This window comes from Typopeltis vanoorti, chromosome 4, assembly GCF_054136105.1.
Source record: "Typopeltis vanoorti isolate ZY-2024b chromosome 4, IOZ_Tvanoo_1.0, whole genome shotgun sequence".
Classification (NCBI taxonomy): domain Eukaryota; kingdom Metazoa; phylum Arthropoda; class Arachnida; order Uropygi; family Thelyphonidae; genus Typopeltis; species Typopeltis vanoorti.
Genome location: NC_143552.1, coordinates 105,050,477 through 105,072,268, shown reverse-complemented (window position 1 = coordinate 105,072,268; position 21,792 = coordinate 105,050,477). Strand labels below are relative to the sequence as shown.

Genomic DNA, 21,792 nt, shown 5'->3' with positions numbered 1-21,792 from the left:
AACCAATTACAGTGCGATTGGTGTGATCACGTCCTAAATCATTCGCCAAACATGTTTTATAAGCAGTAATTCATTATGTTGGCTAAATTACTACAGTGTTTTTCCAACATATGATGGCCTATTCGCCAAAATTTGTTAAAAATAACAGGAAATTAATAACAAAAAATAACCTGTTAATTTAATTATAAGCAAATCTTGGTTAAAAGCATTTTAAAATTAACAGCGTGTTAATTCTCACATGTGACATATGGTTTACTGTATTATATTGGAATGGGCTAAGGATATTTTTTCCTACTTTTATCAATTTTATATTTTTTTGTATTTTTAATTAATTAATTAATTTTTTTACATAACCTGGAAACCCTGCTCTAGAGACCAAACACGGAAATTTTTCACATCTATAAGTTGGGCAGTGGCCTCACATTGGGGCAAAGAAATTCGTCTCTCACCTAAGACAGTCACAAACATCGATTTGAGAGCAGGTACGCTAACTCACTCAGACAACCAGACCAACAATATTTCCATAACACAATGTCATAAAAGAGAGATAATGTTTTTGAAGATTAAGGTAAAATTACTGTTCGGTACAATGCACAGGATCGATACTGTGAATGCAGGGAATGTGTACATGTATATGAAAGATAAATACAGCATGGTAATAACATTTATTCATTCAGTTATCCTGCTTTTATAAAAATTAAAACTATTTTTATTTCTGAATAATTCAGCAGTCATTAAAAATTAACTGTATTTTAAAAAAATACCACAATTATTCAAATGCTGCAAGAAATCAATTTGCTGTTCAGAAAATTGAATAAATGAAATACAGGAATACCTTGTATAGTGCGGTTTTGAACAACACGGGTTTTGGTCTAACGCGGTTTTTATTATTATACTTATCATTATTACACTGACATTGTCAACACTGACCGGTGACTCCTGGGCGCTGCAAGTGGCAGTTGACAGCCAGTAATTATTCGATTGGCTCTCACATAGGCACGTTCTTTCCCAGTGGCATTTTATTATTTATGTTAATATTAGTATTTAAAATTTTTTTATCATTTAAGTATGAGTGAAAAGAGACAAAACAAAGAAGACACTGTTGGAGTAACAAAAAAACGCAAGTGACATTATAAAATTCTCGTGACATTATAAAATGTCACGAGAATGGCGCTTCATTTGCTAAAATAGCACGTGAGAATTCAATGAATGAGTCATCTGTACGAACAATTATTCAGAGCAAAGAAAAGATTAAACAACATGGAAATGAGCACCGCTTCTTATATGTCAAAAGTCATCATGAGAAATCGATCTTCTACAATGGAAAATATGGAATGCCTTCTAATGATCTGGATTGAAGATTGTAATCAGAAAAGGATTATTCCCTTGAATCAAATGATAATCCAGGAAAAAACCAACAAGTCTATATGACAAAATAAAAGAAAATGAAAGCGAAAATGAAGGAGGTACAACCAGTGAAACTTTTATAGCAAGTCGCAGGTGGTTCTACAATTTCAAAAAGCATATGGGACTCCATAACGTAAGAATCCAAGGTGAAAACGCAAGTGCTGACACTAAAACTACAAAATTATTTCCCAATGAATTGAAAGAGCTTATTGAGAAGAACGGCTACACAGATGATCAAATTTTTAATGCTGATGAGACTGGCTTGTTCTGGAAAAGAATGCCATCACGCACATTTCTAGCAGAGAAGGAAAAAACACAAGCTGAGTATAAAGTGTCAAAAGACCGATTGACACTTTTACTAGGAGGTAATGCATCAGGTGATTTAAACTTGAAGCCACTGTTGGTGTACAAAGCAGAAAACCCAAGAGCTCTTGGGTTTTACAAAGAACAATTTACCTGTTCATTGGCGTTCGAATAAAAAAAGCGTAGGTGACTCGTTCAATTTTCGGAGACTGGTTTAAAACTTGTTTTTGCCCTGAAGTTAAAAGCTATTGTAAAAAGAATGATATTCCTTTCAAAAATTTGCTTTTATTAGACAATGCATCAGGCCATCCAACTCTATTGACTGACTTGGAGGAAAATGTCAAGATTCATTTTTTTTCCTCCAAACACAACATCAATTCTGCAGCCGATGGATCAAGGCGTTATCTCCATTTTCAAGGCTTACTATTTAAGATGAATGTTTGCTCAAGCTATTAAAGCTGCAGCAGAAGAAGATTCTTGGACTTGGAGTGAATTTTGGAAGAAATTTAACATAAAAGATGCCATTCAAAATATTTATGAATCTGGCAAGAGGTGATTCAAAGCAACACGAGAGCTATATGGCATAATATCTTGCTGCATTGTTCAAAGGACTTTGTTGCCTTTACAACACAAATTCTCTGAAATTGTGTTGTAATTTCAGAACTTGTAATTTTACAAGTTCTGAAATCTCAACAGAAATTGTGCAGATGGGCAAAGATCTTGGTTTTACAAGTTTAGATTGTAACAATGTGAAAGAATGTATTGATTCTCATTCAAATGATCTGGATGATGAAATCCTTTTGGAGCTGGAACAACAACGAGCCTATGAAGCAGAAGAAGATGAAGATGACCCCACTGATGTCATGGTTGAAGAATTTTCCTTTACTGACCTTTCAACTTTTGTGAGAAAAATCGACGAAGCTTCTGACTTTCTCATAAATGCCAACCCAAATTTGGAAAGAAGCATCAAAGTGAGACAAAGTCTCAATAATTCCATCAAATGCTACAGAGATCTAGTATTCGAAGAGACAAAGAAGACAAGGATGGTTCAACGAACACTAAAAGACTACTTTAGTAAAAAGTAAATTACTGTACGCTAAAATTGAAGCAATACGTGTTTTGTTTTCTACAACTTTTATATCAGTTTAAAAGGATTTTATTTGTTCTTTAGTTAATAAAAAAAAAACAATTTTTTTCATTTTTAAACATTTTTATTATCCTAAATTTTTATAATAAACAAACTAAATTGAAAACCTTTATAAATAGACCTTGAACAACGCACTATGCAAAACCTCGAATGGTTCTGCACAGCGCAGCTGCTTCTTGGAACCAATTAACTGCACTATACAAGGTATTCCTGTATATAAATGATATCATTGATATATAATAATATACACCCCTGAATCAAAAAAATTAGAATAATCAAAGAAAATGTGTTGAATGATTTGCAATTCTAATTTATTGTATAGAAAATAATTATTACCAAATGTGAATTAGCATCAACTAATTGACGAGCTTTATAGATTATATAACATGTAAGCATATAAAAATGTAATATAAATTATAAGAAAACTCTTATTTGTTATATGATATAAATGAAAGTATGTAGATAAATGGAACTGTAAGGTTAGCTGACACACCTGCCCATTCAAGGATAAGTTATTTGAAGGAGAGATAACTGAGAGATCACAGCAAGTGAAATAATTCAATCTTTGACATTTATTTATGTTCCTAAAAACTTACAAGATGGCAAAAATGCACAATGCATAATTATGCATTGTCAGGGCTTGAAAATTTTGTGCTGGTTTACAGTGAGGCAAATATGTCACTCATCAAATGTTAGCCTAGATGTATGTAATCTGCCACAGTCAGGTGTTTATTCCTGGTTAATACTACGGTTAATTTTTAACCTATATAACTGCAAGTTTTGCAACAAATATATAAGCAACTTGTGTATTTACATGTTTATCAGTCAGTGAAGAAAAAATTCATGCATTTAATAAGTGATATAAGACCATTTATTTATTTATGTTTTATTAATAGTACTATTTATTTATTTATTTTTTGCTACATTTTCTCTTCTAACACTGTCTTGAATTGCTTTTATGGAAAAAAAATTGAAAAATTTAGTATCATAAAAAATATCAATATAAAGATGCCAAAGATTAAAACCTAAGCATTTTATTTTATTGAGATTTTATCCTCTACATACAAAACAATGTGTGTGCATGTTTCTGAATTCTGATGGGCTCCAAAACATTGCTGGAGATGGACAGGACTAGTGATGTCATATGACACAGCAGCAACTCAGAAAACAATCATAAAACATTTAAGAATTAATATAATGAAATATTTTGGGAAAATAAATACTTCTTTCTTAACTTTTCAAGGTTTTAATATTTGGGTAAGAAACAAGCTAATTACTACTGTTAGCTGTGTATCTATTTTAGCTTGCCATTTCACAATTAACTGGTTATCTTGAAGTATATGTAGGATATGCTTTCTAAACCTAAAATAAAACGTGTATTCTATCCTCTCAGTGGACATATTCCATTAAGACAAAATCAGTGAGAACTGACAAAAGGTATTTGGTATTATTAAGTTAACATACAAAAATCTATTTTTACAACATAAAAAATGAAACAGAGTCAGCATTATATAAATAAAATGGACAATTTAACAGAAATTGTCAACTAAAATTTCTTACTTGTCACGGTTAAGCAAGTGAGTGATTTTCTGGAAATATGTGGTATTAGGTAAAAATGATATCCAAACTTTGGTAAAATATTTTTTTATTTAAATAAAAAAAACTCTTGAAATGTTCAATGTTATAAATAAATACACTTTATTTATTAGTTCTTATCAGGTGGAAAATATGCATTATGTTTATTTCATCTGAAAAAAAAAAAAAGCGCATTTTATTAGAACAGAATGACTTCAAATTTTCCATTTTTTTTTTTAAATGGAAAGAACTGGAAAGAAAAACTTTAAAATTTCCAACACTTATAATACTACCATGTTTATTATAATGTTCATATGAGGGTGAAGATATACTTTATGTTAATCCATCAGAAAAAATAAAGGACATTTCAATTATTTCAAGTTATTCTGATATGTACACAATTATGAAAAGATACATGAATGATCAACGTAGATGCCAAATCATTTGGTAGTGCCAGATTTTTCAAAGTAATTAAAATTTATTAGTTCACAATTACATAACTCTATGATTATATAACTTTCATATAACTATACAGCATTAAAGTCTGTCACTGGTTGGTTGCAACTTGGCTAACTGGCTGAATAAATTCTCTTCAAGAATATGGTAATTTTACTTTTTCTTTGGCTTTCTGAAATGCTTTATAAATTTCTCTGTAGGATGCTAGTCTGAATGATCTCCTAACTATAAGGGCCTCTCCACCAACTGATTTTGAAACAAAATCAGAAAGAGAATATGTAAGGGAAGGACTACAAATGAACACAATGTACTCCAATTATAAATATTGCATTTAAGCATGATTACTTACTGATTTTAATCTGACACTTAATATATTAAATTAGTATCAAAGTGGGGAGGAAGTACACTTTTTGGGCCCATAAGAAAAGTGTGCACTGAAATAATTTTCCTGCTCCTTTTTTTTTTTTTTTTTTTTTTTAGCATTCATTGTTTTTCTTAACATAATGAGGCTATAACTTAACCAACCAAAGATAAAAATAACCTTTAAGAATGAAATGTAAATATAGAATATGTGATAATTTAACAATTCATTGTGTCTCAATAAATGTTTTTCTTTTAGACTATTGACTTGATATACTGATGCTGTTTTTTTTACTTTTACTTTTTTTTTTTACTTTTCTTGCTGAGTGTCCAATATAAGATTTATATTGCATAAATATACAAGTATGCTTTCATAACTTGCATATTTATGCAAGAGAGAAGAACTGTCTTGGAGAAAAACAAGTTCATTAGTATTAACAAATGCAAGCAATGATTAAAAAGAAAAATTTTTAAAAATGAAATCCAACAGGTACTTGTCCTTATAATCACTCCAGCCCTTTTCTCACAACATTTTTCTTGTATCAGGAATTTATTTTCTGCTTTGCTATTAATGTCTTATGCTATATCTAGTCCCTGAATAAATCATCATCATCATCATCATCATCATCAAAGTCCTGTTATGTACCCACAAGGGGTGTACAGGATATGATAGTACTACATGAAAATATTAAAACATTATTAATTTCCTATCTACAATTTTCCTCCAAATCAGTCTGTTACTTGTCAAGACTCCAACATTATCAGATCTTATATTTCTATCGTCCAAAGCACTTTGTACAGTATCAATCCACCTATATCTTGGTCTTCCTCTAGGTCGTTTTGCTGCCAACCTGGCAGAGAACACTTGTTTTGCTAATCTTTCCTCGCCCATTCTGTTTAAGTGACCATACCACCTGAGATTAGATCTGCTAACACATTCCTGGATGCTGACAATGTCAAGTTCTTTCCTAATATCCTCGTTTTTAATATGATATTGCCATTGATGCCATCTGTTCACGCCTATAATCTTTCTCAGGACTCTCATATCTGTGGTCTCTAGTCTGTGGTCAAGTGTTTTACTTCTGACCCAGCTCTCAGATCCATAAGTTAAAACTGGTTTGAACACTGTCTTGTACACAGCTAATTTAGTGTTCCGACTAATTTCTTTCTTATTCCATATGAATTTATTCAGTTAACTTCCCACCATACCAGCTTTGCTTATTCTGTTGTCTATTTCTATATTTAATTTACCTTCTTCAGTAAAAATCGTGCCTAAATAGCTGAAATGTTTTACTTGTTCCACAGGTTCTCCATTCACAACACAGTTGACATTTTCAATGACTCTGCCTATTTTCATTGTCTTTGTCTTTTTATTGCTGACCTTCATACCATATCTATTACAACAGCTATTCAATTCAGTCAGAGAATCTTGCAGACTTGTAGCAGATTTATTTAGAAGTATAACATCATCTGCATAAAGCAAAGAGCTAACATTAACAACTCCAATTTTGATATCATGTTTAATACCACTTTCCTTCATAATGTGATCAATATAGATAATGAATAACAGAGGGGATAATGTACATCCTTGTCTCACACCAGATTTAACATTAAACCATCTTCCTGTACTTCCTTCAATCCTAACTGCTGACTTACAACTCAAATAAAGACTAAGTATTGCTTGATATAATGCCCCATTGACACCATATAACTGCAGCGTATTGAATAGCTTCTCTCTTGGCACCTTGTCATATGCCTTTTCCAGATCGACAAAACTTAAATACAGATCTTTGTTATATTCCCATGCTTTCTCGACTATTTGTCGTAAAGTGAAGATCTGATCCTGACAGCCTCTATTTGGCCTGAATCCAGCTTGTTCTTCACCAAGCTTTTCTTCCACAATTCTTCTCAACCGTTTCTCAAGTATACTTGCATAGATCTTGCCAGGAACACTCAGTAGGGAAATACCTCTGTAATTCTCACATGCAGTTTTATTTCCCTTTTTATATATAGGTACTATGAGAGCTCTACTCCAGTCATCGGGAATTCGTCCCTCTGTCCAGGCTTTCTGAACTATGCAGTGCAGCCACTGTAAGACTCTTATACCACCATACTTCAGCATTTCTGGTCGAATATCATCTACTCCTGCTGCCTTTCCACATTTCAAGCCTTTGATGGCTTTTTCTACTTCAAGTATGGATATGTATTCCTGACTGCATGCCTGGTCAGTGTTTTTTATCACTGTGCTGTCATCACTGCTTGTTTCATTTAGCAGTTTTTCAAAGTAATTACTCCATACTTCAAGGATATCTTTTTCTCCCATTTTCATGTCACCTTTATCATCTCTAATTCCTTTTGCAGCACTCTTTCCTCCATTCTTAAGCTTCTTCAAAAACCTCCAGAATATTTTCCACCTTCTTGATATTTATATTCTATATTCTTGCCAAAATCCTCCCATGACTTTTGTTTAGCTAGTTTTACACAGTGTTTAGCATTCTTGCATTTGTCTCTATATTCTCTAAGAGCACAAGCTGACTTATTTGACAGGAACTTTTGGTATGCTTTCTTCTTTTCCTTCACAGCCTCTTTAACGTCCTGTATCCACCATGGAGTTCAGATTTTCCAGTCCTTGCAGACAACCTCACCACATGCTTCTCTGGCTGAATCAATCAGGGTTTTCTTCAAGGTTTGCCACTGAATTTCCAAGGTTTGGTTCCTGTTCTCAAACTCTTTCATATTTTCTTCAATAATCTTTGTGTATTTTAGTCTACAGCTCACATCTGAGAGCTGCTCAACTTTTATTCGCTTTAAAACTTTCTTACATGTTCTTCTTTTCAATATGAAATTCAATTTTATCCTGCTCAAGACTAAATAGTGATCACTTCCAATTTCAAATTCTCTGTACACTCTGGTGTCCTGCACCAGGGAGAAAACATCACTATCAACAATAACATAGTCAATGAGACTTTTCTTATTCCTAGCCTCTTCTCTCCATGTGAATTTGTGCACATTTTTATGTTGGAACATGGTGTTAGTACTAACCAGTCCATGTCCTGAGCAGAAATCCAACAGATATTTGCCATTATTATTAGCTTTGCTCTTTTCTCTAAATTTTCCCAAAATATTTTTGTATGTCTCACAATCATTTCCTACTCTGCTATTTAGATCCCCAACAAGGACCAACTTTTCATTTTTCATTGTGTCAGTTGCTTTTTCTAAAGCCTCAAAAAATTCCTCCACATCTACCTTAGTAGAACCTTCTGTGTGACCATAGGCACAAATAAGTCTCATTGTCAAGTTCCCCATTCTCATATTTGCCCACATTACTCTACTTGAGACTGACTGCCATTCAAGAAGATTAGCCTTGTATTTTGTGTTGAATACTATGGCTACTCCTCCTTTTCCTTTATTGTCATTGCCTGAATATAACATTTTGTATTTATTGCTCAGAAAGATCTCACCAGTTTTGGTCTTTTTTGTTTCAGTCACCACTATTATGTCGATCTGGTACTTATCTAATTCCTCAGCTAGCTCCATTTCTTTATCATTCAGGCTTCTTACGTTGATAGTACCGATCTTTAACTCTGGTGATGTTGAGTTGGGGTTTATTTTCAGATTTGTTCCAGTAGCTGACTTTTCGCTCTTCGCCCTGGTTCCCTGATGATAAAGGTGGCATAAAGACTGATGGTAAAAATATCCTAAATGTTCAGAGTAATTACACCACTAACAGAGCTCTGGCAAACACTTCAGAACCCTGGTCAGGAGAAGCGTGCATGTGACCACAGCAAAGATGCCACTACAACAACAGAAATGGCACGAGTCATGCGCGGCCCACACTCACTTTTCTACAGCGGCGGTAAGGCACCGAGTGAGGCCAGGGGTGCTAAGAATCTCGCAGATGAAAACAGGCTGCCTCTTAAATCTATGAAAATGGCAATCGGTACCCTCAATACTCGAACTTTGGCAAGAGACTATAGAATAGATTTATTAATCAAAGAACTAACCAATATAAACTTGGATATCCTGCTAGTGAATGAAACAAAAAAGATTGAAAGAACCGACAGCAAGATGGTACAATGGCTCACAGATTCTGCTCGGACATCATCCTCAAACAATAGCAAACAAGACAGAGTGGGCTTCATTGTTAAATCTAATCTCACCAAGTCGATCCTTTCTTGTAACATCATATCTGAAAGAATAGGCATATTCATAATTGGAATAGAGAACAATATAACAATAAAATTAATATCCTGCTATGCTCCAACATCTGTAGCAGATAATCAAGAAATAGAAAATTTTTACATGAATCTTGAACAGGCATTAAATTACAAGTCAACATACACATTCAATGGTGGTGACTTTAATAACAAAATAGGATGTGGAAAATAAAATAAAACGTTTATAGGACCACATGGCCTGGGAGAAAGAAATAGAAGAGGAGAGAGATTAGCTGAATTTGCTGCAGCTGAACAACTCTTTATCACGAACACTTTTTTTTAACAAATGCCCATGAAGAAGATGGACTTAGCAATCACTGAATGGAGATACAAAAATGAAATTGACTACATTTTAACAGACTGTAAAAGACTGGTACAAAATGTTGGTACAATAGGTGAAACATACTTCAATATAGATTCTGACCACAGACACCTCAGAGCCATTATAAGAATAGACCATAAAAAAGAACAACATATCAGGGCAACATCAAACCACAAAACACAACCCAAACAAATAGACTACCATAAGTTGAGGAAGTACATATGAATGAACTATTAAGAACTGTTACATAAATGATGACTATATTGACTTTATTAATAAATTCAATGAGTGCAAGAAAAAATCAAATTCCTGTGAAACAAAAGAAAAGAGAACGACTCTCACCTCAAACTATGGAACTACTGAAAAAAGAGAAAAAAACTGAAGAAATCTGAAGAAAATTTTCTAGAATACAAAATTATTTGTAAGTTCCTAAGGAAAAGAATTCCAGAAGACTACAAAGCTTTCAGGATACAAAAACTAAGAGAAGCAGTGCAGGCAAAAACCAGTCTGAAAAAAATAGAGAAAGACTTAAATTTGAAACAGTCAATTCCATCCGCTTTACAGGATCAAAATGGAGAAAAACACTAATAGAAAAAGGATACAAAAAATTGTGCAGAATTTTTATAATGATCTCTATGCAACTAAGTGCCAAGTTTCAGAACCTCATCATCATCATCAAATTCCTGCAATGTACCCTCAAGGGGTGTACAGGATATGACAGTACTACATGAAAAATTCACATCATTACTAACTTCCTATCTACAATTTTCCTCCAAATCAGTCTGTTGCTTGTCAAGACTCCAACATTATCAGATCTTATATTTCTATCGTCTAAGGCACTTTGTACCATATCAATCCACCTATATCTTGGTCTTCCTCTGGGTCGTTTTCCTGCCAACCTGGCTGAGAACACTTGTTTTGCTAATCTTTCCTCTCCCATTCTATTTAAGTGACCATACCACCTGAGATTAGCTCTGCTAATGCATTCCTGGATGCTGACAATGTCAAGTTCTTTCCTAATATCCTCATTTTTAATATGATATTGCCATTGATGTTCACGCCTCTAATCTTTCTCAGGACTCTCATATCTGCGGTCTCTAGTCTTTGGTCAAGTGTTTTACTTCTGACCCAGCTCTCAGATCCATAAGTTAAAACTGGTTTTAACCAAGCAATATACCAGATGTACTTCCAGAATAAATAGAATATGCCCTTAAGAAAATGAGTAAAGGTAAAGCCTCAGGACTTGATCATATTGAGGCTGAAGAAATCCAACAAGGTGGACCAATTATTTTCAAAGTGTTGGCTGCCAGATTCACATGGTACTTCAAAGAAAGAACGATTCCAGAGAAATGGAAGATCTCAAAAACTATACTTCTATTCAAAAAAGGGAACAAGGAAGACATAAAAACTATCGTCCAATATAAAATCATAAACAGAATAATACTGAACAGAATCCAAAACACTCTCGAAGACAACTAAAGTAGAGAGCAGGCAGGATTCAGAAGAGGCTTCTTCACAATAGATCATATCCAGGTCATTTGACAACTAAAAGAAAAATGCAGAGAATACGGAATCCCTCTATGTTTCTTCTTTATTGATTTTAAAAAAGCATTTGATACCATAGAACACAATGCAGTCATCAGTGTCTTACTTGAAATAAATGTGGATCCTACTTACATCCACATGATAAAAGAAATTAACAAAAATCAGATCAGACAAATAACCCTATTTGATCAACCTATAAATATAGATATAAAGAGAGGGGTCCATTAAGGCGATGTAATCTACTCAAATCTATTTAGCAGCACTTTAGAATACATTCTGAAAAAAAAAAAAAAAAAAAAAAAAATAGATCTAAATGGAGGAATAAGCATAGATGGTGAAAAACTACAAATCCTTATGTTTGCCGATGATCTAGTACTGATATCCCACAACCCAAAAGACCTAGAAGAAATGGGTGAAAAAATATACACAAAACAGCAGTAAGATAGGCTTAGAAATGAATCTAGAAAAAAACAAAATGGATCAAACACATCTACACAAGTGACAGTCACCTATGTATTGATGGCATCCCTATAGAATGGGTTAACTCCTACAATTAATTAGGACAAAAAATAAAAATGAATAATGATTTATCTGAAGAACTAGCAAAAAGAAAGAAAGCTGCATGGCTATCATTCAGCAGACTAAAAGAAACACTTACTGATCCAAATCTTGATATCTCTGCGAAGGCAAAACCATTTAATAGTGACATTCTTCCATCACTCACATATGGATCAGAAACATGGAACACGACAAGAAAAGAAGAAGAAGAAACGCTCAGAATAACTAAGCATGCAATAGAATGCAGGATTTGTAACATCAGCAAAATGGAATATATTAGGAACACGGAACTAAGAAAGAGATCAGGCATAAAAGATGTGGTAACTGCAGTATATGAAAGCAAGATGAGATGGGCAGGTCACATAGCCAGATTCAGGAATAACAGATGGACATATAGAATACTCAATTGGCAACTAAGAATAAAGAGAAAAGTAGGAAGACCACCTACAAGATGGGAAGATCCACTAATGAAATCAAGGGGTATAACATGGAAGAGAGAGGCTCAAGATTGAGATCATTGGAGGCATCTTTGTGACTTGCACTCATGCAGAAATCCTGAGTGAAACACAGGTCCATCAAGGTAATCATCAGAGTTTAATACACAAGCTGTAGCAGCATACATGCACATAAGCAACAAGGAGATAGTTCAACCCATAACTTTGAGTTCTAGGATGGAGAGTAAGCAAATTAAACAACAGTTTAGTGATAAGAAATAAAATTAATTACAATTTTGTATTGTATCCTGAAGATATCACTAGGACAAAGATGAAATTGTAAAATCATTCAACTATCCCCCCCCCCCCCCCCAGTATACTGTTTTTTTCCATTAAACTAGTGCTTCCTAAACTTCTTGATGTCAGGGCCACCTTTGGAAAAATGAAAATATTTCACGGCACCCCTCGAAAAAAAAATCGTAATATAGACATATTATTATAATATTTATTGTATTTATATTCAATACAAAACATACACAGTGAATATTGCAAAAATCAAATGCAAATATTACATTTTTAGCATCTTACATACACATTTGACATGGCACATTATCTCATATTTTTATATAGATAGTATATTGTTATTGTACATTTGTCATATGAGCACGTGAAACCTAAAACTATTAGTAATAAAGAAAGAATTAAAAACATAAAAGAAGTTTAATAACAATTTAATGTGATGGATGTGTTTCAATACTGCTACACACAAAGTCAATATCAGGTGAAATATTTGAAACTGCAAATCTTAGATTAGATTTCTGCTTTGAAATGAAACTTATATGAATAAGCATATATTTACTAATATTCATTAAGCGTCGAAATATGCAGGAAACAAAATTTGTGAACCCGCACCAATGTGTGATTTATTTCCATTAAAATATAAAAAATAACAAAAAAGAAATAATAAATAATAAGAATTAAATACGTTTCTTTTAAGATAAAAAAATCTACTTAGTCTTAAAACATTTTAAATTTGTTTTCATTATTTCATGGGCCCCTCAACAAAACCTATGGGCCCCCTAAGGGAGCTGCGGCCCACAGTTTGGGAAGCGCTGCATTAAACCATATATATGAAATGGGAATAATGTGCTATCATAGTAGCCCTGCCACAATCTGTCAAGGGTACATTTAATGATATGTTTATTTACCTACTTGATATAAGAAAAGCATTAATTTTTAAATAAGCAATTATTGATGTGAAAGCGCTGCCAAGTAATAATAAAAATAAAAAACTACGCTTTTTTTAAAAAATAAATCCTACTCTCAGAAGGTTATAATCCTAAAGCACACGGATAGCGGGATAATCCAGAAACCTGCTCTATAAACAAAACGTGGATTGATGAAAATTATCTATTACAGATGAAAATACTAAACATGAAATATATATATATCTAATTTGAACATGATCAAACAATGGAAAGTGTGCATTCACTGTTATGCTGGTTCGTGGATTGCTGTATATTACTACTGCATGCCTTCAATTGTTCAATCATGTTCAAATATTTTCACTAGAGTTATTGACTGTTATTAACTGTTTTCTAGTTTTTTTATATATCTAATTGCTGACCAAAAATCTTACTTCTAATTATTTAAATTAAGCGAAGTGAGGTTCAAGTGAAGCCTTTTGGCTCTTTATTTCATTAACTTACTTCTAATGCTTTTAAAAGTCAAGATTTATGAATAATAAAAAAAAAAAGATACTATATGCATATTTGCATCAGGTGATTGACCAAAGGATTAAACACAAGATAATAGTAATAAAATCAAAAACAGGCTGAATCAATAAAGATAGTAAAACAACTTTTTTTTTTTTTTTTTTTTTTAATGTTGAGCCCATACACGAGAGGTTGGTAGATCAACCTATAGTACAGGGGTTTCCAACTCTATGCCCGCGGGCACCATGGCACCCATCGACCAATTTGTGTGCACCCGCTGGTGTTCAACCGTGTGCCGTATAGTTTGAAATAATCACACAACAATTCATGGCATGCTATATGATGCATGTGTTAATGACACATGATGAGTATTAAACGCATACAATGTAAAGTAGACGCGCATTCGAAGTTGTTCATTCCAGTTTAAAAACTGGAATATCATCATATTCTCCTAATTATGAAGCACTGGCCAATGAAATGTTATGCCAAACATCATGCTAACTTATATATATATATATATATATATATATTTGCATTTTTATATAATGTAACCTTTTAAGTAATAAAACATTTAATTATAATGTAAACTTTGTATGTATTCATTTAACAAACGAATTCAAAAAATTTGCTTGAAAAAATAGATGGTGTCCGTCGCCCTATCGGTATTTTAGAATGTGCTCTAGGAAACAAAAAGGTTGGGAACCCCCCTGCTATAATACACTAGTATCGTGTATGGGGTTGGGAAAGAAGTACTTGTTCACATTGGATATGAATGACTGTATATTGTATTCCTTAGGGAACACATCAAGAAGAAGACTATTCCATAGTATAGCAGTTGCAGTGAAGACCAGATTTATTTATTTATTTTTTATTTTTTTGCCAGAGTCAGTTGTGAGTGCTTTGTCTGTTAATTGGTTCAAGGAAAGGTATGATAGATTGTGTGGATAGTTTGGGTCTCCCGCAATGAGTCTTCAAACTCCATGGAAGCACCCATACAATAATAATATGTGGCAAAACTAGTAGGTTTAACTATATATACTACAACCTATTAGATACAGTGTTACTAATCATTTGTCACATTAGTTTTTGTCGGAAAAAAAATCTACATACTTATCATTAGTTAACTAGGTTAAAAATAAATAAAAATTGCTAGTAGGATATCCACATTTCAATATTTACGTACTTGTTATGACAAATGTACTGATGAGTTGATGGAAAATTTCTACCATATCAAGGATAATATCACTACTCACAATTCAGTTTTTTTGAATGAAGAACAGTTAAGGTTCACAATAAACATTAAACAAACAAGCTGAGCTTCTGTGGAAATGTTGATACATTCCTGTGTAATCTTTCTGAACCGTAATAATCAAGAGTTTTTTCTTAATTTTTTTAAACACCTTTTTTGGTTGTTTATAAAAAATAAATCTTCTTTGAAAGATTTATGTAATTTGGCTTTAAAAAAAAAGGTGGTGGGGGGGGGGGGGGAATGCACCAGCCAAGAAATCATGAACTAGGTTAACTGAATTAAGGTTCTTAGACTGATAAATCCATCCATTCATCTGTTGTTATATTACAAAATTATTCATAGATACAGATCCTTTCAGGAACAAAACTTTCTGATAAAAATTATTATAGCATTAAACCTATTTTAGTTTTGGAAAAACACATGGCTTACATAAAAAAAAACAAGTCCCTCACCAGTGGCTGTGATCTTATTTCTCACTGAATCAGAAGTCGACAGTATAATTCTTCTTCTTTCTTTTACAATTTGGTAATATGAATGAAAATATGAATTCTCAAACTATTTTCATAGTTCTAACATTCTGAAAACACAAAAGAGGATTTCTATATAATATTATCTTCCACATCATGCTGAAGTAGTGATTTTTAATGTTGGAAGTTTATTTTGCACTTGGTTAGACTATAATAAATTTAGTTTAATCCTTTATCAGTGTAAGCAAACAAAGTCTGCACCTGAACATATCTTCAGGACTGAGGTAAGGTGGTACAACACTTAGGCAACTCACAGCAAAGGTGGACCAAGCTCTCATCACTCCTTGTCTCATTACTCCTTGTCTCATTACATCACTCAGTATCTCCCATAATGCAAAGCACATCTCCTTGCAGACATGTATAATGCTATGCTTACACTTGGATAAAAGAATAAACTAAATTTATTATAGTGATTTTTAACTGATTGATTTTTGCATCAGAAGTATAACAGCCAGTTGTTTTATGTACAAAGAGACAAGGAGATCTATAGAAATTACAACCAAGACCTAAACAGATCTCCTTCTTGGAGATTTAAACATGAAAGTAGGAAATGAATACCAGACATATAGAAATATGTTGGGAAAATTTAAAGAAAAGAGAAAAGCTAATAATAATTAAGTACCTGGTGGATTTCTGTTCATAACATGATCTAGTCAACATTACACCACGTTCCAACATAAAGATATGCAAAAATTAACATGAAGAGAAGACCCGAGATTTTTGTCTCAGTGATTGTTATTTTTGATATGGATGTATTTTCACACACATATTCAGGACCCAAGAAATATACAATGGATTTAAAATAGAAAGTGATTGCCATTTAGTTTTGAGCAGGATAAAAATGAATATCACATCAAAAACTATGTAAAAAGTTTTAAAAAGAAGCAAAGTTGAGCAGCAGTTTTCAGAGGTATACTGTGGACTCAAATATAAAAACAATACTGGAGAAAAAAATGAAAAGTTTGAAAACAATAATGAAACCTTCAAGACACTGGCAGTCTCTGAAGAAAACAGTGATTAATTCAGCAAGAGAAGCAAGTGGTGAAGATGTCTGTAATGATTAGGAAGAGAAGAAAGTAGGTGCTTAAGTGAAGTTGTGGTGTGGTTGTGGTGAAGATGTCTGTAATGATTAGGAAGAGAAGAAGGGGTGCTTAAGGGTCAAAGCTGTATAACTGACAGGAGATCTCCACATAGCCTTTAAAGGAATGCTGAGTACCCACCAGGGCTTCTGACCTAATGTCCAATTTTCACCTTCTCGTGGCGCACCCTGTTGGGTATCTACTTGCATACTGAACGAACGAGGATCGGCTGGCAATTTGGGATTTAGCCGACCAAATTGTATTCTTATTGGTTAAACCAAAATAAAAAATGATGGTACAACATGACAAAATTTCATGCCGGCTGGAGCGTCGCCCGGTTAAACAAGGCCCCCGTTGTTTTCGCCAGGGAACCAGGGCGAACAGCGAAAAGATCGACATAATAGGGGTGACTGAAACAAAAAAGACCAAAACTGGTGAGATCTTTCTGAGCAATAAATTCAAAATGTTATATTCAGGCAATGACAATCAAGGAAAAGGAGTAGCCATAGTATTCAACACAAAATACGAGGCTAATCTTCTTGAATGGCAATCAGTCTCAAGTAGAGTGATGTGGGCAAATACGAGAATGGGGAACTGGACAATGAGACTTATTTGTGCCTATGGGCCCACAGAAAGTTCTACTAAGTTGGAAGTGAACGAATTTTTTGAGGCTTTAGAAAAAGCAACTGACACAATGAAAAAGGAAAAGTTGGTCCTCGTTGGGGATCTAAATAGCAGAGTAGGAAATGATTGTGAGATATACAAAACTTTTTGGAAAATTTGGAGAAAAGAGCAAAGCTAATAATAATAACAAATATCTGTTGGATTTCTGCTCAGGACATGGACTGGTTATTACTAACACCATGTTCCAACATAAAAATGTGCACAAATTCACATGGAGAAAAGAGGCAAGGAATAAGAAAAGTTCTCATTGACAATGTTATTGTTGATAGAGATGTTTTCTCCCTGGTGCAGGACACCAGAGTGTACAGAGGATTTGAAATTGGAAGTAATCACTATTTAGTCTTGAGCAGGATAAAATTGAATTTCATATTGAAAAGAATAACATGTAAGAAAGTTTTAAAGCAAATAAAAGTTGTGAAGCTTTCAGATGTGAACTGTAGATTAAAATACACAAAGATTATTGAATAAAAAATGAAAGAGTTTGAGAACAGAAACAAAACCTTGGAGATTCAGTGGCAAACTCTGAAGAAAACATTGATTGATTCTGCCAGAGAGGCATGTGGTGAGGTTGTCTGCAAGGATAAAAAAATCAGAACTCCCGGGTGGCACAGGAAATTAAGGCAGTGAAGAAAAAGAAGAAAGCATATCAAAAGTTCCTGTCAAATAAGTCACCTTGTGCTCTTAGAGAATATAGAGACAAATGCAAGAATGCTAAACACTGTGTAAAACTAGCTAAACAAAAGTCATGGGAGGACTTTGGCAAGAATATAGAAAATAAATATCAAGAAAGTGGTAAGATATTCTGGAGGTTGTTGAAGAAACTTAAAAATAGAGGAAAGAGTGCTGTAAAAGGAGTTAGAGATGATAAAGGTGACATGAAAACAGGAGAAAACGATATCCTTGAATTATGGAGTAATTACTTTGAAAAACTGCTAAATGAAACAAGCAGCGATGACAGCACAGTGGTAAAAAAACACTGAACAGACATGCAGGTAGGAATACATATCCATACTTGAAGTAGAAAAAGCCATACAAAGGCTTGAAATGTGGAAAGGCATCGACCAGAAATGCTGAAGTATGGTGGTATAAGAGTCTTACAGTGGCTGCAATGTATGGTCCAGAAAGCCTGGACAGAGGGACGAATTTCCGATGATTGGAGTTGAGCGCCCATAGTACTCATATATAAAAAGGGAAATAAAACTGAATGTGAGAATTACAGAGGTATTTCTCTACTGAGTGTTCCTGGAAAGATCTATGCAAGTATACTTGAGAAACGGTTGAAAAGAATTGTGGAAGAGAAGCTTGGTGAGGAACAAGCTGGATTCAGGCCAAACAGAGGCTGTCAGGATCAGATCTTCGCTTTGTGACAAATAGTTGAAAAGTCATGGGAATATAACAAAGATCTGTATTTAGGTTTTGTAGATCTGGAAAGAACATATGACAAGGTGCTAAGAGAGAAGCCATTCAATACGCTGCAGTTATATGGTGTCGATGGGGCATTATATCGAGCAATACTTTGTCTTTATTTGAGTTGTAAGTCAGCAGTTAGGATTGAAGGAAGTACAGGAAGATGGTTTAATGTTAAATCTGGTGTGAGACAAGGATGTACATTATCCCCTCTGTTATTCATTATCTATATGGATCACATTATGAAGAAAAGTGGTATTAAACATGATATCAAAATTGGAGTTGTTAATGTCAGCTCTTTGCTTTATGTGGATGATGTTATACTTCTAAATAAATCTGCTAAAAGTCTGCAAGATTCTCTGACTAAATTGAATAACTGTTGTAATAGATATGGTATGAAGGTCAGCAATAAAAAGACAATGACAATGAAAATACTCAGAATCATTGAAAATGTCAACTGTGTTGTGAAAGGAGAACCTGTGGAACAAGTAAAACATTTCAGCTACTTAGGCACGATTTTTAGTGAAGATGATAAATTAAATATAGAAATAGACAACAGAATCAGCAAAGCTGGTATGGTGGGAAGTCAATTGAATAAATTCATATGGAATAAGAGAGAAATTAGTCGGAACACTAAATTAGCTGTATACAAGACAGTGTTCGAACCAGTTTTAACTTATGGATCTGCGAGCTGGGTCAGAAGTAACACACTTGACCAAAAACTAGAGACCGCAGATATGAGAGTCCTGAGAAAGATTATAGGCATGAACAGATGGCATCAATGGCAATATCATATTAAAAACGAGGATATTAGGAAAGAATTTGACATTGTCAGCATCCAGGAGTGTGTTAGCAGAGCTAATCTCAGGTGGTATAGTCACTTAAACAGAATGGGCGAGGAAAGATTATCAAAACAAGTGTTCTCAGCCAGGTTGGCAGGAAAACGACCCAGAGGAAGACCAAGATATAGGTGGATTGATATGGTACAAAGTGCCTTAGACGATAGAAATATAAGATCTGATAATGTTGGAGTCTTGACAAGTAACAGACTGATTTGGAGGAATATTGTAGATAGGAAGTTAGTAATGATATAATTTTTTCATGTAGTACTATCATATCCTGTACACCCCCTTGAGGGTACATGGCAGGAATTTGATGATGATGAAAGTAATGTAATCGAAATTCACTATCATACATTTTTCTTTAATAGAAGAATATGTAAGAAAGCAAAGCAATGTATCAAAATGGATAAACAAAAGTCATGGGAACACTGGTAAGAACATAGAAGATAAATATGAAGAAAGTGAGAATATTTTATGGAAGCCATTGAAAAAGCTCAAACGTAGAGGAAAGATTACTGTAAAACGAATCAAAGATGATAAAAGTGACATGAAAACTGAAGAATGATATTCCAGAAGGTCTGGAGTAATTACTTTGAAGGACTACTTAGACAATGCACTTGGAAATAGAAGAAACAGTATTATAAAAGGAATCAGAGATGATAAGGTGACATGAAAAACAGAATACAGAGATATCCTTGATGTTATGAAATAATTACTTGCTAGTGTTAAATGAACAAGAATGAGAGAGGGATGGTAAGAAATGTTTAGGCAAAACAAAGTTGTCAAGATCAAATTTTCTATTTAGAACAAACAAACAAATGAGAAATATAAATAAGAATTGAGAATATAAATAAGAATTTTATTTAAATTTTGCTGATATACCTTTTCTCTGGAAAAGGTATATGACAAGATGCCAGGAGAAGAGCTATTCAAAACACCATAACTATATGATGTAAATAAGATGCTATATCAATGAACACAGTCTATATATTTAAGTTGTAAGTCAGCAGTTACAACTGAAGGTTGTAACCAAATTAAACATGGAAATAGACAGTAGAATTAGCATGGCCAGTATGGTAGGAGGTAAATTGTCTATAGAATGAGAGAAAAATTAGTCAAAACAGTAAACTAGCTATAATACAAAGCAATGTTCAAACCAAATTTAATGTATGAAGCTAGAGCTAGGTTAGAACTAATACAACTAATACATTTGATTACGTTAGAGTTCTGAGAAATATTAGGAAAGCAAAATAGCATCAATGGCAGAATCATATTTAAAAATGAAGGCAGGAATTTGCCAATGTATGCAAATCAGGTGTGTGTTTGCATGTGAGAAGAGTTAATCGCAGGTGATATGGTCACTCAAACAGAATGGGAGAGGAATGATTAGAAAAACAGGTGTTTAAGACTTGATGGCATGAAAGAGAGAGAGAGAAAGACCAGTATTTAGGTGTCATGATGCAATTAGAGGTGTGTTAGAGGTTCAAATTGTAAGATCTGATGTTCTTTTCTTTTAATGTTACAAAGTTATCAGCATTCATTTTGATAAAACTATGAGGACTACTACCATCTTACAAGTAATAACTAATTTCCCAATGTGTTTCGACCTTCATATTAAGGTCATCATCTGGAGTACACACACACACACACACATACAGATCAAGTTCCATTCCAATTAAAACATTATTTTTATATTGCTTCCACTCAAAAAAGATTATTTACAAATCTACATATATTTTGTAGTGTGGGTGGACTAAGGATATTTCTAACAATTTTTGAATATTCGTTTGTATTTTTAACTTTTTTTTTTATTGCATAGTGATATGCACACCCAATTCTCCAACTAACACCTGCAGGTTCAAATCCACTATCGGCATGGATGTTTGTAATTGTCTTTAAGTCAGAGATGAATTTCATTGCCTAGTGTGAGACAACTGCCCTGGTTTTTTTATTGCATAGTCTAAA

At 33.5% G+C, this 21,792-nt stretch overlaps 1 protein-coding gene across 1 annotated transcript in view; it reads right to left on the bottom strand.

Moving 5' to 3' along the window:
• The window catches only part of Vps15 (vacuolar protein sorting 15), a 529,585-nt gene that overhangs the window by 261,250 nt on the left and 246,543 nt on the right, over window positions 1-21,792 (bottom strand). The gene's annotated exons all lie outside the window — the stretch shown is intronic.